The sequence below is a fragment of the Tenrec ecaudatus genome, chromosome 17, assembly GCF_050624435.1.
Source record: "Tenrec ecaudatus isolate mTenEca1 chromosome 17, mTenEca1.hap1, whole genome shotgun sequence".
Lineage (NCBI taxonomy): Eukaryota > Metazoa > Chordata > Mammalia > Afrosoricida > Tenrecidae > Tenrec > Tenrec ecaudatus.
In genome coordinates, this window is record NC_134546.1 from 46414468 (window position 1) to 46424268 (window position 9801).

The window sequence follows — 9801 nt, forward strand, 5'->3', positions numbered from 1 at the left end:
GGTAGTAATAGTGGGTGAGAAACATCAGCCAAAAAAAGAGTGATTTGCACTTACTTCAGATGAAATAACAAGCACCGCAACATGGCCAGAAACAGGGTCGGGCGTCTTCGCAGAAGTCGGGAGGTTTCTGACTGAGACAGTCCTTGCAAGAAACTCTGGAGACAAATTGCTTCATGCAGGAACACCGTCCTTGTGGTCAGAAGACCTCAAAGGAACCCATACATCCAAAAGAAGCCTTTCCATTATCTGATGAAATATGAGCGTGACTATTCCCTCGAATGAGCAAATGATAGTTCATTTCCCCACAACTCCTTACGAAGTCTCAAACAAGTTTGAAGAGGGGAATGAAAACAACTTTCAGCACAAGTGATTTAGGAGTCTTTTCACAAAGAGGAAAACTTAAAGGTAAAATTAATAAGACGAGACCCCTGGGGCTTAGACCCTCAAGGCTTTCTCTCTCTTGCTTTTGTTTTTGTGGTTTCGTCTTCAGCATGCCATGAGCACGTTCAGAAAAGGCTTGAGCTTGTGGCTTATGAAGGATTCCAATAACGTGATGTCTTTTCCAGGCTCTGCAAAATGAAAAGAAAATTCTTACTAGTGTAAGCTGCTTCTTTACCTATTATAATGATTTGAGGCGGTCCCACAACGTAAATATAAGCCAAAAAATTAACATCTGTTTGTAGCCTCGCTTGTATAACGTATAGATCAAATAAATCCATAGAAATTATTAATAGAAACATTTGCAAAGGCTTGTTTCCCAAAACTAAATACGTGGGTGATATCTGTAAAATGCAATTTAGTTTGCAACTAAATTTTCTGTGCCACAATACAAAAAGTAAAATTCCCAAAATTTTCTTGAAAAACAATAGCAAATGATTTCTTCCATATTATCTGAAAAAACAATTGGCCAAATAAGTTTGTGTCAACATAGTGTTATTCTGAGATGGTGAAAGAGAAAAAAAAAACATTTTAAGAGGATTGTAAGGAATTGAATGTACACAATGAGTTCTGCCTTGTGTAATTAACTCAGCTATCTGGTCAGGATAAACTTCTATAAATCTAGGAAAATAATTCTTGGGCAATGTTGCAGCGAGGAATTACTAAACCCAAATTAAAGTAAACATGATGGTGGGACACGAGGGAAGTAAAGAGGACATAGAGGAATGAACCAGGAGGCAAAGACATTTATAAAGGCCTAAATACAGGCATGTACATATGAAAAAAATATATATATAATGAGAGGGGAATAGAACTATGTACTCATGTCTATATGTTAAGAATTAAGTTTGCAGATGGACATTGGACCTCAACTCAAGTACTCCCTTAACACAAGAACACTTTGTTCTAACAATCCAGCATTCTATGATGCTCACCTTCCCAACATGATCACTGAAGACAAAATGGGTACAAAAGCAAATGTGGTGGCAAATGGGGCTATCAAAAGATATAGCATCTGGGGTCTTAAAGGGTGAAGATAAACAAGCAGCCATCTACCTGAGAATCAACAAAGCCCACATGGAAGAAGCACACCAGCCTGAGTTTCATGAGGTATGGATGGGATCAGATATCAGATATCTAAGACTCAGAATAAAACCACAACCAAGGTTAATGGGAGATGGCCTGGAGTGGAGACCCAATGCTCATCTGTAGAAATTGGAAATCCCCTCACAGAGGGGTCACACGGAATAGAAGAGCCAGTCAGGGCACAGTATAGCACCAATGAAACACAGAACTTTCATCTAGCTCTGTAGAGCTTCCTTCACCCCACTATCATGACCTCAATTCTACCTTACAAATCAGATTAGACTAGAGCATGCATATTGCTACAGATAAGAGCCTGCAACACAGGGAACCCAGGATAGATAATCCCCTCAGGGCCAAAAAGGAGAGTAGAGATATCAAGAGGATTAGGGGAGGGTGGGGGAGAATAGAGGGAATTGATCACAATGATCAATCTAGAACCCCCTCCCAGGAGGATGAATAATGGAAAAGTGGGTGAGGGGCAATGGAGGATGATGTAAGATATGGAAAAAATAATCTATAACTCATCAAGGGTTCATGAGGGAGCACAGGTAGGGGTAGAAAGGGGAAGAAATGGGGAGCTGATGTCAGGGGTTCAAGTGGGAAGAGAATGCTCTGAAAATGATGATGGCAGCATATGTGCAAATGTGCTTTGACACATTGGAAGAATGTATGGATTGTGAGAAGAGATGTAAGAGGACCCAGCCCTCTTTTTCTCCCCATCCGCCCCTGTCATACTCCCAGGAAATCATGAATCTAGTTACATATTCTATGGATTTACTGATCCTAGATTTCATATACCGAAAATTATTTTAAATAAATTAATAATAATAACTAAGTAAAACAAAGAAAAACCTCATTCAAATATGAAATAGAAAATATTAAAAACCTAGAGCAATTTAGAACAGATCAACAGGGAGATCACATGATAAGGTGTTAAATTTGAACCTAACTGCATCTGCAATAATCCACTCTCCAATGCATTCTGCATGATACCACGGCTGTTCACAGCCCTGTCTCTGGTCCGAGGGAATGCACCAGAGGCTTCATCTACATGTATTCCCCTTTCCGCCCCCCCCACCCGCCTCCTCCCCACCCCCTTTTATTAACAAACAGAAGCAAATTTAAAATGGGTCAAAATGAGATAAAATGATAAGATATCACATTTTAATCTAACTATATCTACCACAATTGACTTTACAATGCTGTGTGCAAACACGGCTACTTCCTCAACTCTGGCCAGAGTATTAACCTGGGTTTAATCTATGTGTGGAATCTGCATACGGACTCTGGTTTTCCACTGTTGTCCACAGTCTTCCGCAAACCCAGTGTTCAAAATTTATGCTCTAATGAATCCTTCAGATTTAGATTTTATTATTTGCCATCCTGCTATCACACAAATTAGTGTCCTTCTTCCTTGTGGATTTAGTTGATGCTTTTATTATTGCTTGCTTTAAGACAAGTTATTGCTTGCTTTAAGACAAGCCTTGAAGACATCAGATGTTATTCTCTCTGACAGTGGGGTACCATCTAGTTTTATCACCAAACTTTGCTATAGCATCCATATCTTCAGTAATATCTTTGTGATCTTATCAAGCAAGGTCATGTCATAAGAACTAATTGTTTTTAGATCAGGGCTAGAAGTATGAACCCAAAACTCATTTATGCATCTATGGTTTTATATATGTCTCCGATTCACCAGAGACTCACCATTCTTATTTTATGTTAGAGAACATTATCAGTCATCTCCCTGGATCATACGGTGATTTTATTGATAATGTCATTAATTTAGCCAAAGATACAAAAGGATATTATACAAGTATGTGCTGCTTATGAACCACACCACAAGGATGGTTGATTTGTAAAGATTAAACCCTTAAGTGACTTGACACTATTTACACAAACAGTTAGGGTTGGTGATAGGGAAAACCTTCAATAATATTCATTGACAGACACAGAACCATGCCTACTAGAGTCATGCAACTCCTAATAAAGTAAGGAGGACATTAAAATAGTAAGTATATGGTAGTCCCAACCCACCATTCAATGGACACCCTCAAGGCAAGAGATGCAAACTGAAGTCCAATTGACCACAGTTCTGTTCCCTTGGGATTGCAGTCATCTGCTTCTTCTTGCCCTAAGGAATTTCAACCTTTAGTCCAACAAGTACAGGTGAATTTGAAGTAAAGCCCAGTTCCCTTAGTGGAGTTTCCACATCGAGTCTGTGTGGGTGTTGTGTGAGTCAAGAGAACAGAGTCTAAAGTCGCTGTAATCTATAGCACACGGCACGGGGAAACCAGTTCTAGATAGACACCAGGCCAAGACACTTGCAGAGCTGTATGAAGTCTTTCCAAAATTATTACACAAGAAATACTATCCAATAGGAAGCTGATACATTTATAGAAACCTGGGGTTAGTGCAAAATTGAAAATATTACCTAATCGTTTCCTTTAGAACTTGATTGCTTTCCTCAAGGCTTGGTGAGATCTTTGATAGAAGGTTCCCATGTTAATTAATTACTGGGATTATAAGTGGATGTGAAATAATTCAAGTACTCAAAACACATAGACTATTTTGTGATATGCAATTTAGATATGTAATCTTCCATTCTATTGTAATATGATACTTATCTAGACAGTGATTTAATGATTTAATTACTAGTTATTGGGATTCATCCAACAAAAGAAGGATGAAGATATAACTTTGTATAGTGGCAAAGCTAAAGTGTAGAAAAGATTTGGGTAAGGAAAAAGAAAACTTGGTAGATTTAACTGAAAGGAAAGTACACATTTATTTAAATATATAATTTTACAAATGGAATTTGACTCTTTAATTACCATAATTATCAGTAATTGTCAATTGTAATTATTATAATTCTGAATAATAAAATAATCTGGCTGGCACTCAGGCATTTAATTACCATGTTATGACCAGACCATTTGGAAGCTTTCATTTACATTCATGGAGCTGAGTAATTTATTTTTGACTTAATGAGAAGGAAGCAAACTTCTCTTGCTTCACTTTGTATCTTACAATCTTCTGGAGGAATGTCTCATTAAGATTTGTTTTATATGAAAGATCTGCATTATGATCACAGAAACTTCTCCCTATTGTTTCAAATTCTCTTTCGTAGGAGAAGTATTTCATCATTCACTTAGTGTTTCACACATCATTATTGAATATCAAACTCTGGCTGCAAGGCACTCTCTAAAATAAAGGAAGAATTCCTTTGATGGATTCCTTAATTTCCATATAAGAAATTTAAACCAACAAATGAAAGATACTCCTTAGAGCTGTCCTTTCATTTTCTCCTTCTATTTCACTTTTGCTAATTCAGTGTTTTCTCAGTAGTATGTATTTTTATTTTCAGGCATGCAAATATCCCTTTAATGTAGATCATATGTAGTCTTTTGTGTGTGTTATTGTTTGAAGTGAACTTGTCTGTCACAAGACTCCAAGTCCACTTCAGTTTCACTTTCCTCCTTTTTTAAGCCACTCAGACCACTGTTTAGATCTTAGGGCTAAGGAATCTGGAAGGATAATTTAGTGTTTTCTATATGATGTGAGACAAAGGTTTAAATTTACATTCTAATAGATTATTTATCTTGGAAAGTCAAATTATGACATAAATCATCATACTCCTTGGAATTAAAATATATTACATTATCATAGCCTAATTTATATTATGCAATTAAGTGTACACAAGCACCCACCCTCAACTCTAGGTGCAAATACATTTGTGTAAGTTCTTGGCTTTCAGGCTCCTATGTTGCTCATGAAGAAGTAACCACTGAGAACTTTATGAATAGCAGTGTAACACTGATAGAGTGTCAACAGCTGCTCTGTTCAGGCTGGAAGACACTCAAAATACAAATGTAAAGGAGTAGCCCTTAACGAGGTGGGTGGAACAAAGCTTTGGGGACCTTACTTTGTTGATGTAAAATGATTAAAAGTGAAAAGAAACAGCTAGGAAAATTAGGAGTCATTAAGAAATGGAATGGAATGAATAAAAATTGTTATCCCAGGCAGTAACAAGTTGAAATACACAGGGGTTGGTCATATTGAATCTGAAAATCATATGATTTACTACGCTGGGAATAATGTGTTCAAGAGGAATAGTATCACATTCATCTTAAAACAAGTACTTCAACATTTATCTTGAAATATAGAACTGTCTGTGATAAGATAGTATGTGTATGATTACAAGAAAGTTTATTTACCACAAATAGTATTCCAATTTATGCACCAATCACCAAAGAGGTCATGCTACCCGAATTTGGAAACCATCTCAAGAACAAATTTGATACACCAAAAACGGAAGGACAAGTTATGGGATGACAAGTACTGCTATGTTATGATAACACAAGGTCACTAGGAAGAAATGACAGAAATAAATGATCAAAGTCAAGGTCAGAAGAAACTCTGAAATTTGCTCTTTGACTTAGAATAGCTGAAGACTTTTTTCAGCTTCCTTTCTGTTGTCGGCCTGAGAGCTTGTTGTCGAAATGGGCAGGTTCATGAAACCAGGGAAGGTGGTGATGGTCCTGGCGGGACGCTATTCGGGAAGCAAAGCCGTCATCGTGAAGAACATTGAGGATGGCACGTCGGACCGCCACGACAGCCACGCCCTGGTGGCTGGAATCGACCGATATCCCCGCAAAGTGACAGCCGCCATGGGCAAGGAGAAAATTGCCAAGAGGTCGAAGATCAAGTCTTTTGTGAAGGTGTATAACTATAATCACCTCATGCCCAAGAGGTACTCCGTAGACATCCCCTTGGACAAAACTATCGTCAACAAGGATGTCTTCAGCGACTCTGCTCTTAAATGTTAGGCCTGTCGGGAGGCCAAGGTCAAATTTGAGGAGCGGTACAAGACGGGCAAAAACAAGTGGTTCTTCCAGAAGCTGAGATTCTAGGTCTTGAGTCAAAATCATTAAAAACACCCCCAAAATTAAAAAAATTTAAAAAACTTAGAATAACTCAATGAACTAGAAGAAATGCTAAATTAAACAAACTGAACATGAAATTTCAAAGGAAAGCTAGAAAAGACAAAGAAAAGTATAATGAAATATGCAAACATGTGTATTTAGAAAATCAAAAGGGAAGAACGTGCTCATCATTTCTCAGGCTGGAAGAAGTGAATACAAAATCCAAGACTCAAGGAACAATATTAAAGGATTACATTGACAACATATTGAAGGCGCAGGAAGATCACATAAATACCGAGTCAAATATCAAGAAGTGTTGTTGATCACTCAACTATTTTAAAAATAGAGTATGTTCAAGAATCAAGGTAGAATACTGCGTGATCAAGAACCAATGGTATTTAAGAAAGAAGTTCAAGATAAACTGAAAACATTAATGAAACACAAGGTGCCAGACACTGACAGAATATGAAGTGAAATGTTTCCACGTGCTGATGAAGCTCTGGAAGCACTCATCTATGTCAAAAAATTTGGAAGAGGACCACCTGGCTAATCAATGGAAGAAATCCGTATTTGTACCCATTCCAACGAAAGATGACTCAACCAAACGTGGCAATTATTGAACATCATTTATATTGAGGGGTCCTGGTAGTGTAGCAGTTACCCATCAGGCTGCTAATTGCAAGGTCAGCAGTTTGACACCACCAGATGCTCTGAGGGAGAAATGTAGGGTGTACTACTCTTTTAAAGAGTTAAAGTTTCAGAAACTCAAGAGGGCAGTTGTACCTTCTCCTATAGGATCACTAGAAGTCAGCAATAACTGAAAGGCAGTGAGCTTGTTGATTACCATTAATATCACATGCAAATAAAATTTTGCTAATGGTAGTTTTAAACTTATTGAAGCTAAGATACTAGGCCTCTTGAAGGAAACACAAATAGTATGGGTGCTGTAGTGCTTCAAGTGTGGTGAAGAAGTTAGATCCTAATAAAAAACATTTATTGAAGCTCACTTGATGCTTGCCCTCAGGAAGGGAACACTGAAGATAAGGGTGCTAGAGCCAAGGGTGGTGAAAAAAATCAGAAGGTGCCAAGCTACCAGATACAATAGTATCTGAGGTCTTAAAAGCTTGTTTCCAAAAAAGCAGCCACACCAACATCAATCACCAATGGATTATAAATCATCTCATTTGAAGTAATAACATTAGAACCTAAATTGTGGGATTCAGGTTTGCAGGTTATAGAAGATAGTGAGAGCCCAAGATCCATTTGTGGCATCTACACAGAAAATCAACCTCCAGCAATTTCTCTCTATTCATAACTGAGGGATGGGAGGGAAGTGCTTACTCAACAGAGTGAATTTGAGAGATGACTATAGAAGATCAATATGGAAAACCTAACTTGAACAGTTCAAACCCTTTCAGTTATCTCCCCTCTGAAGCATGTAAGGCCTGATTTTCAGCATCTTCTGTATTTTGTTTTTTTACATAGTAATATTTATTTTATATGTGTTATGTCATTGGTGGCCACTCTCTTGAATTTTTGTTTTATAGATTATTTTTTCTGATTGTTGTTATAGAAAACCTGGGATTGATGAAACTATAGTGACAGCAAGTAGAATAGGGGTTTCTGGGGGATACAGTGGTAGTGGTGGGGTGGCTAAAAGGAAGCTGATGTCAAAGAGTTGAAGAACGAAAGAAATCATTTGAAACTGACTGTGGCAGCAATTGTACAATATTGTTTGATATGATTAAACTATGAAATGATATGATATATGTATTAACGCTCAATAAAATGATTTTGGAAAAAAAATTTAAAAATTATTGAAGCAGTGCAGGATTCAGAAGGCAATAATGTGGAATGAAGGAGGCCATTGCTGAGCTAAAATGGATACCATTGGGAGGTCAAGAGTATCATAAAAAATTCACTTGTGTCTTACTAAGCAAAGGCATTTGACTATGTGGATCATAACAAATTCTGGCTGGCATTGTGAAAATTGATAATCCCAGAATACTTATCCGTTCTCAAGAAGACTTGTACATAGACTGAGATACAATTTTTGGAATAGAACAAGCATAGTGGTGCACGGTTTCTTATCAGGAAAGGTGTGAGTCAGGGTTGAATTTTGCCACAACATAATTATTCAGTTAGTATCCTGAGAACATAATCTGAACATCTGGAATAGATGAAGAAAAATGAGGTATCAGGACTACAGGAGGCCTCATTAATGACCTTTACATGTATATGATATACCCTTCACACTATTGGCTGAATGTGAAGAGGACTTCAAACATTTACTAATGAAGAACAAGCAATACAGCCTTATGTATGGATTACAACTCGACAAAAAACCAAAATCCTCACAATTGGACTAATAGACATCATGATAAACCAAGAAGGTTGTCAAGAATTTCATTTTACTTGGACTCACTATCAGTGTCTATGGAAGCAGCAGTCAAGAGGCCAAAGAACACATGGGAGTTGTCAGGCAAGCATTGAAACTGTTGACTGTAATGCCAGCAGTTCAATGCTCCAGTCACTCCATGATAGAAAGACAAGGCTGCCTGCTCCTATAAAGATGTACAAAGCCTCAGAATCCCTGTGTAGGTTCTATATGAATCAGAATCAATGTGACGGTAGTGTGTTTCAGTTAAAGAGCAAATATGTCACGTTGAGGACTATGTGGGGTCGTTGCTGTTGTTAGGTGTTGTTGAGGAGGCTTTGACCCTTAGTGGCCCTAGGCAAAACTGAACGAAACACTGCGTGGTCCTACGACAGCCTCACAATCATCCCTATGCCTGAGCCCATGGATGCAGCCATTGAATCAATCCATCTCATCTAGGCCCATCCCCGTTTTGCGGCCCTCCACTTTACCAAACGTGATGTCCTTCTCCAAGGACGAGTCTCTCCTGACAGTGTGTCCAAAGTATGTAAGACGATATCTTGCTAATGTTGCCTGTAAGGAGCACTCTGGCCTCACTTCTTCCAACACAGATCTGTACTGGAAGTTTGTCTTTCTGTCTGTCTGTTGTACTGCCATGGCTTTTGTGTTGCTGTGATGCTAAAAGCTGTCGCTTGTATTTCAAATGCTAGCAGGGCCATCTAAAGCGAACAGGTTTCAACAGCGCTTCCACGTTAAGAACTGACATCAAAGAAGGATTAGATTCCCCATGATATTTTCAATTCTCATATATATATATGAAACCTGGGAATAAGATATACTGGAGAAGAATTTATGTATCTGAGTTAGAGTTGTTTGGTTGTTCTCGTGGACTGCTAGATAAACAAACTGTGTAATCTGTCATGCAGGAAGCACAACAAGAATGCTGCTTAGAAGTGAGAATGGTGGGATTTTGTT

General features: G+C 38.0%; 1 pseudogene; it reads left to right on the forward strand.

Annotated features, from left to right (window-relative positions):
* Nucleotides 1-6026: 6026 nt before the first annotated feature.
* Nucleotides 6027-6437, forward strand: LOC142430953 (large ribosomal subunit protein eL27-like; annotated as a pseudogene).
* The last annotated feature ends 3364 nt before the right edge of the window (nt 6438-9801 follow it).